General features: G+C 50.3%; 1 pseudogene; it reads left to right on the forward strand.

Moving 5' to 3' along the window:
• Window positions 1-2,608: 2,608 nt before the first annotated feature.
• Window positions 2,609-2,814, forward strand: LOC142276249 (U2 spliceosomal RNA; annotated as a pseudogene).
• Window positions 2,815-8,687: the final 5,873 nt, after the last annotated feature.

Consider the following 8,687-nt stretch of genomic DNA (forward strand, 5'->3'; position numbering starts at 1 on the left):
GTAACATGAAAAATGTCCAGCTTGCATTATGACTAGAACATGACAATATCCTTTTAAGTACTAACCTATGATGCGTTCCTAAGCAGTTGATGTTATATGTTCTACATTTCATTTTCTGCATACTTTACAAGTAGTAGAATTTGCTTTGATATAGGCAACTGGATTTTCACAATGAAAAGGCAAAGGATAACGCCCGAAAAAGACGCCATACATTATGTCAGTGCCATCACTGACAAACCTGGATTGACCATGAAATACATCAATCCCCTTAAAGGTGAGTTAAAACAAGTTTTAACTAAATTGCCTTAATATTGTCATGCATTAGAATGACTGTCTTAGGTAATGATAAATATTTTCTACAGGAAGAGGAGTGTTTGCTGAAACTGAAATCGAAAAAGGGAGTTTTGTTGCAGAATATCGAGGCGAGCTCACGTATGCACTTACGATGGTAGACAACTACTCGAGATTTATGGTTGTGGTACAAGTCAAAGATCTAATGGCCCATACTGCAGCGAAGGTCTTCCAAGCACACTTATGCAGACCTCATGGCTACTCAGAGAGAGTCCTCACAGATCAAGGCACAGCCTTTGAAGCGGAAATCTTCAAGGACTTCTGCAGCTTTTACCGATGCAGGAAGATGCGCACTACACCCTACCATGCTCAAACCAATGGTTATCAACCTGCTCAGGACTTTACCCCATATTCCAGATGTGGCCTTACAAGTGATTTATAGAGGGGTAACAATACGTTGGGCTCACCGGATCTAATCTCCCTTTTTATACACCCTAAAATCTTGTTTGCTTTAGAATAAACAATAACATCATAAAGGTATAGCAGTACCGTTTCAAAGTTTCGGTGTCCCAAGCAGCATTCCATCAGCCTCTGGAAGGTTCCTGGCAAATTGCACAGCTCGAAGGGCATGCTTTTGAACTCGCAGAGACCCATCGGGGTGGCAAAGGCGGTCTTCTCCCGGTCTGCCTCAGCAACGGACACTTGCCAATAGCGACTAGTGAGATCAAGGGTAGAAAAATAATTTGCAGTTCTCAATGCAGCTAGCTATTCCTCAATACAGGGGAGTGGTGCTGTCCTTCTTCTTTAACAGGACCAACGGAGCTGCCCAGAGGCTACAACTGTCACGGATAACCCCAGCCTCCTTCATGTTGCTCAACATGTCCTTGGTACACTGGTAATGTGCAGGTAGTTTTGGCTTATATCTCTCTTTGATGGGTGGGTGTGCACTTGTGGGGATGTAGTGTTTGACCCCTTTTATTCTTCAAAAGTCTAGCGGATGTTTGCTGAAGACTTGCTCGTATTCTTGCACTAGCCTGTAGACCCCCTTCTTGTGATGTGAAGGTGTGGAGTCAGTGCCTACGTGTAATTCCTTACACCACTCCTCTGGCTGACTTGGTGAGCTGTCACTGAATGGGTGGGCTGAAGCAATGGTGGATGCTGCTGTTTGGATAGCATGTGTATCTACTGAGAACAGCTTATCAATGGTGGCAAATCGGAGCAGCTTAATCTCTTGCTCTCCGCAGTTCAACACTCTCATGGGCACTCTTCCCTTCCATATTAATGAATAAAACTATGATGTAAATAGCATATAGATACCCCACAAATGCAGATAAAAGTAGGTTATGGGAAAAGGGGGAAGAGAGAAACAGGAAAATAGTGGAATAAAGTATACCTTCCAGGTGGGAGAGGAAATGGCAGCACAGCCAGTGGAGGTGAAGCAAGGGGAGCCTGCAACTAAAGAGTTGAGAGCGTTATCACATGGTGACTGAGCCTGATTGTAACGGGAGCATAGAGGTGCCGATCCTGTCTTACCTGCGTTGGTGTAGAAGTGGGTGTCCTGTGGTGGAGTCAGCTATGTGCAGTGGTGGCCGTGGGTTCTTTTATGTGCGACCGTAGTAATAGCTGCGCCCACTTCCTGTATGGGAGTGGAATGCAGTGAGGGTAATGGAACGCACGCCTGCGCATTTGTGTTTAACGTCGCGCATGTGCAGAACGGAGAAAAGGCTGCGCTCACTTCCTAATGAAAGGGAGTGAGACGCATCTGGGAAGGGAAGGGAAAAGATTAGGGTTTGGGGATGATGAAAGGGCTTTCTACGGGCAAGGATGGCAAAGGGTGGCAGTGACGGAAAGTCAGGCAGCCTGTCCTGTCCTGTCCTGTCCGTCCGTCTTTTTGTATCATGAATTGGAAAGACTGCAAGGGGGAGGGGAGGTGCTTGTGTCCAAAAGGAGGAGTTATTCAGATTCATTGCAGTGGGCGGCGGCTGCAAAAAGCACCATTCTTCTTGTTTTTGCTCTGCAAAACAGCCTTTTCAAGGGTTGGCTTGGGTGACAAAATGTCTTCTGTAGGCGTGGGTTTGTCTCCCTCTCCCTAAGATGTGTCCGGTATAGGCCAGGGTGCCACTCAAGGCCGTAACCAATTCGGGTTATAGCTTCTCGGCCTTTTGGCTAAGATCAAGTGTAGTTTCGGAGGACGCTACCTTGGTCGGTACTGGAAGGTGCCTGGGATTGCACGTCTGCCGGCCTTGAGGAAGTGTGTGCGCCTTCTGGTGACACATAGCCCTCTTGTGCCTGGACGGTTCCCAGGCAACGGGAGGCGATCACCTTTGTTATTTTGAAGTCCTACTGATAAACAGAAAAAAAAAAAATTAAATCTGTTCTTATCAGTTTAATATCTGATACGTCCCCTCTCTGGGGACCATATATTAAATGGATTTTTAGAACAAGGAGATGGAAAAAATCTTGCTCTGTCCACTGCACGCATTGACCTGGTATTGCAGTACCTCCAGGACCGGTGCACCCCTTCTTAACCCAGTTTCCAAAAGCAGAACTCAATTCACCTGATTCAAATGAGCCCCATTAGTGAATTGAAAGAAAGCAAAAACTTTATATGCACCTCAATTTGGCCAATTCACTTTTCACACTTTCACCCTTTTTTTTATCTTTCACACCTTTTACTTGCTTTATTGATGCAAAAAGCTGTGCCAAATAGCAAACTCATCTCCACTCAACTTGACCAACTCTGCTATGTCCCGTGCAGTATCTTATTCTCAGTCTTATCTAGATCATTTGCAATTGAATAGAATAGATCCCTTTTGGCTGCTTATGACTGTGTAAAATATGTAGTTTTACTGGGCTGGGATGAGAGAATCCATTGAAGCATGGTGTAGGGATTGTGGTTCCTGTGTGCTAAGAAGAGAGGCTGGCACCAGCCAGAAAGCCCCATTGCAGCCAATAATCACTTAATAACTTTTTCAACTTGTCATCATATGGGAGGCCTTCCATTCCTTGTAGTAGTCTAGTTGCCCACCTTTGAACTGACTCTAACTTCTGAATGTCCTTATTAAAATGTGGAGCCCAAAACTGGTTCCCATATTCCAGATGTAGCCTTACAAGTGATTTATAGAGGTGTAACAATACGTTGGGATCACGGGATCTAATCTCCCTTTTTATACACCCTAAAATCTTGTCCCAAGCAGCATTCCATCAGCCTCTGGAAGGTTCCTGGCGCATTGCACAGCTCGAAGGGCATGCTTTTGAACTCGCAGAGACCCATAGGGGTGGCGAAGGCGGTCTTCTCCCGGTCTGCCTCAGCAACGGACACTTGCCAATAGTGACTAGTGAGATCAAGGGTAGAAAAATAATTTGCAGTTCTCAATGCAGCTAGCGATTCCTCAATACGGGGAGTGGTGCCGTCCTTCTTTTTTAACAGGATCAACAGAGCTGCCCAAAGGCTACAACTGTCACGGATAACCCCAGCCGCCTTTATGTTGCTCAACATGTCCTTGGTACACTGGCAATGTGAAGGTGGTATTGGCTTATAGCTCTCTTTGATGGGTGGGTGTGCACCTGTGGGGATGTGGTGTTGGACCCCTTTTATTCCCCCAAAATCTAGCGGGCTTCCCACCGGTAACCCGCTCCCCAGCTTGGATGGATGCTGAGGGAGCCCCTTTTGCCCGCAGGCTCTGGCCCTGGGAACTGTAGCCTTGGCGGTGACTGTGCTTCCCTCTACGGTGTGAGCTGTTGCCTTCAATCGGGTCTTGACTGCTGGGAAACCCTGGAGGTTCCTGTCGCTAACGGATTTGACCGGTTTTACGGCGACTCCTAGCCTGGTCGGGGTCCGTAGGCCCTGCCGGATGGTGCTGGCTTCTCTTCACTCCCCGATCTGGTACCGGCGGGCCACCGCCCATCCCCGGTCCGTACGGTTCACTCCAATCAGCCTCTCCTGCAGAAGGTCACCACCGTCTGCCAACCTTGCTGAGTGCCCGGGCCACACACCCGGACACGGTCAGTCTCCTCTCCTCTTCACTTCTCTAACTCCAAAACTGATCTCTAATCTGACTCCTTTTCCCACCTCCAGGACTGTGAACTCCTCGGTGGGTGGGATCAACCGCCTGGCCCACCCCCTGGTGTGGACATCAGCCCCTGGAGGAAGGCAACTAGGATTTGTGTTTAGCTTCGGTGTGCCTAGCCGGAGTGTAGAGTGTGTTGGTGTAGTACCTGTGACGACCTGGCTTGTCCAGGGCGCCACATTCCCCTATAGTAAAATGCAGACCGTCCGCGGGCTGCCCGTCCATCACCGGTTTTATTTTCACAACTGAAAAAGAATAAAACGGTAAAACATGTAAAAGCATCATAAACATTTTACAACGGTACAGCTTCCGCTCTTCTCCCACCCAAACAACCTGGCCCTGATGCTGCCCCTAAGAAGCGGGCAGCACCCCTTGACCCCAGTCCAGCACCAAGTTGCCCGAGCGGGTTCTGTCTCTTTCAGGGGGCCCACGTCCAAGGGGACCCCTGAACCCCCGGAGGATCGCCACCGGTTACGGTAGTGGCGGGCCTAGGCCATCCCTTTCCTCCAGGCCCATCCTCCCAAATCAGCCTCTCCGGAGGCAGTAACGGTGTCAAGCCAACAAACATTTTTATTTACATTGCACTAAGTTTGTGGTTGCCCTGCAAGTTCTCGGGCTTGTCCGTAAGCAGTTCCTTACGCAATGGTTGCACAGTCCCTACGGGGACAACAGTTGCCGGCAACGGCTGGTTTAATCACGGTTCAATCAGGTAAACTTCTTTGGTTGATCATCTTTACTTATCATTTAAAACTTTCAAACTGGTACACTCAACACATAAAGCCCCCCCCTTTTAAAGAGTAGTTTCCCTGTACCTAAGTGGGGGTCTACCTAGGTTGGGGCGAGTGGACCTTCGGGGTCCGGTGTCAGTGGTGACAGGCAGTGGGGCAGAGGGAACAGTCAGTTCCTCCTCCCTGCTATCATGTGGGGCAGGCGGAGGCGTAGGGGAGCTGGGTACAGGTACATCCCTGGGCACTGGCTCGCGGTTAACCGTTTCCATCATTTCTTCATCCACGGGTTGTGGGAACAGTATCACTGGAAGGATCACCGCACCGTTCTGTGTAGGCCAGTCTGCTGGAAAATCACCCATCATGGTGTGGATTACCTCTTTTTCCTTCTCCACTGGACTGGGAACTGGAGCCTCATCCGCTACTCTCAATGCTGGTGGGCACTTCTTCAGGTGGTCTCGGGAAACCGTGGCCAAAGTCCCCCCCTGGTCACGGCTGATCTGGTAGGCCTTCCCATTCTCCCATCCTGTGGGCTGGACTACATACGGGTTTTTTTCCCATTGATCATCCAGCTTGTGGGCCCTTCTTTTCCGCTTCAGCACTACATCCCCAGATTGGAAGGAACCGGCAGGCGCCTTCTTGTTGAAGCACTGCTCCTGTTGTCCCTGACTCCGGCACAAGTTCTTTTCAACATACTCCTGGACCTGTCGGTACTGTGTCCTCCGCCGAGTGTCCCATTCAGCTGTCGACAGGAGTGCTTCTGAAGCTTCCAAGCCCATTTCCAGATCCACTGGTAGCCGGCCGGGACGAGCTCTCATCAGGTATGCTGGAGTGCATTTCGTAGAGCTGGAAGGGATGTTGTTGTACATATCGACCAGGTCAGGTAGCTTCTCCAGCCACAGGTTCCGCTCTTCCAGTGGTAACGTCTTGAGGAGGCCCAGGACCAAGTGGTTCATCTTTTCACAAATGCCATTGGTTTGGGCGTGGTAAGGCGTGGTCCGGATTTTCTTGCAGCCGTACAACTGGCAGAATTCCTGGAATACCTCTGCTTCAAAGGCCGGACCCTGGTCGGTAAGCACCCTCTCCGGGTACCAATGCGGTCAACAGAAATAAGCCTGGAAAGCCTTAGCAGCGGTGCGGCCGGTTAAGTCCTTAACTGGGACAACCACCAGGAACCTCGAGTAGTGGTCTACGATGGTCAGAGCGTAGGTGTACCCACTTCGGCTGGGGGTGAGCTTTACATGGTCAAGGGCAACCAGCTCCAGCGGTTGGTGTGTAATGATCGGGTGTAGGGGTGCCTTCTGGCTGGCCTCGTCCTTCCTTCTCAATGCGCAAGGGCCACATTCTCGGCACCAGGCCTCCACAGATTCCCGCATTCCACTCCAATAGAACCGCTCTCTTAACAACATCTCTAGCTTCTTCCACCCGAAGTGCACTGCACCATCATGGTATGCTTGCAGGACGGTGGGCACGTTAGCCTGGGGAATCACCAGCTGGCGGATCTTCTCGTGAGTCTTTGGATTAATCAGCTCGCGATACAACTTCCCCTGGTGTAGGTATAGCCGGGTCCGTTCTTGCCACAGACGTTGGGCTTCGGCAGGGGCAGCAGGGTCTATCCCAGCAGAACCCTGTTCCACTAGAGTCTTGACCAGGCGGACAGCAGGTGCCTGGTCCTGAGCTTCCTGCCAGTCCTGTCGGGGCAGCGGATCCAGGTTCACCCGTTGTTGGTAGACGTGCACCTTCTCAGTGAATGGCCGGTGAAATGCAGGCAACTCGATCTCTTCGAGGTCATCATCCTCTGGCCCCTCTTCCGACAGGTGGGGCATCCGGGAGAGTGCATTGGCATTGACGTTGGTACGGCCGGCCCGGTACTTGATGGTGAAATCGTAGTTGGCTAACCTGGTCACCCACCGCTGCTCCAACGCGCCCAGCTTGGCCGTATCTAGATGGGTCAGCAGGTTATTGTCTGTGTACGCGGTGAACTTGGCTGCTGCCAGGTAATGGCGGAACCGCTCGGTGATAGCCCACACCAGTGCCAAGAGCTCAAGCTTGAAGGAGATGTAGTTCTCAGGGTTCCTCTCAGTCGGTCGGAGTTTTCGGCTAGCATAAGCTATTACCTTTTCCCTTCTGTCTTGGACCTGGGATAGAACAGCCCCCAAGCCCACATTGCTGGCGTCGGTGTAGAGGATGAATGGGCGGCTGTAGTCAGGGTACGCTAGGATTTCCTCTCCGGTCAGGGCTGTTCTCAGCTGGCGGAAGGATTCCTCATGCTTTTCTTCCCACACCAATGGGGCTACTAGGGATCTACCACCCTTGGTCTGTCCTACGAGGAGGTCTTGCATGGGGGCAGCCATCTTTGTGTACCCCTTAATGAAGCGACGGTAATATCCCACCAGGCCCAGAAACTGCCTCACTTCCCTCACTGTGGTCGGTCTCGGCCAGTCTTGGATGGCGGTGATCTTCTCGGGGTTGGGGGCGACACCTTCCGCACCAACCACATGTCCTAGGTACTGCACTCTGGGTTTCAGCAGATGACACTTTGAGGGCTTCAACTTCATCCCATACTTGGCAAGGGACGCGAACACCTCGGCTAGGTGCTCCAGGTGGGCTTCATACGTCTGTGAGTACACAATCACATCATCCAAGTACAGCAAAACGGTCCCATAGGCAGTCTTCTCTCGGTCTTCCGGTGCCACGGCCACCTGCCAGTACCCGCTGGTGAGGTCAAGGGTGGAGAAGTAGTTAGCGGTTCTCAGCGAGGCCAGGGACTCTTTGATGCGGGGCAGAGGGTAAGCATCCTTATGCGTTATCTGGTTAATCTTCCGGTAATCCACACACATCCGCATGGTGCCATCCTTCTTCTTAACCAGCACCAACGGAGCGGCCCAGGGACTACAGCTGTCCCTAATAACCCCTGCCTCCTTCATGTTCCTCAACATGTCTTTGGCGCATTGGTAGTGTGCAGGGGGAATAGGCCTGTATCTCTCTTTAATAGGGGAGTGTGTACCGGTAGGGATGTGGTGTTGAACCCCTTTAATCTGCCCAAAATCTAGAGGGTGCTTGCTAAAAACCCGCTCATACTCCTGTACCACCCGGTATACCCCTTCCTTGTGGTGTATGGGGGTATCATCAGTGCCGACATGTAGCTCTCGATACCACTCGCCTAACTCCCCCAGGGATGAGTGGGAACCGGCAGCAGGCGGTGTGACCGGGGGAACGGCTTCATGGATCGTGTGGGGATCTAGAGTGAGCAATTTGGCAAGGGTAGCGTACCGGGTGGTGCATGAATGCACACATATTGGTTTTATAATCTTATTGTATTACTTTATATTCTTATTTCACTTGTGCATATCTCCACCATAATCCTGGCTAAGAAATATAGCTTTTTTTGGGGTACACAGGTAGTAAGGTCTTCTTTCTATTTCTTTAGGGGTGATATAGCCTGGTGGAACTCTAGACCTCTAACATTATATATGCACCCTTTTTCTTTATGGTTCTTGGACACCTTATAACATTCTTCCATACATATATATCTTTCTCATAAATTATAAATAATTAGGCATTTTTATATATTTTATTTACATTTTCATAAATAACTTTT

Source organism: Anomaloglossus baeobatrachus, unplaced genomic scaffold (assembly GCF_048569485.1).
Source record: "Anomaloglossus baeobatrachus isolate aAnoBae1 unplaced genomic scaffold, aAnoBae1.hap1 Scaffold_3957, whole genome shotgun sequence".
Classification (NCBI taxonomy): Eukaryota; Metazoa; Chordata; class Amphibia; order Anura; family Aromobatidae; genus Anomaloglossus; species Anomaloglossus baeobatrachus.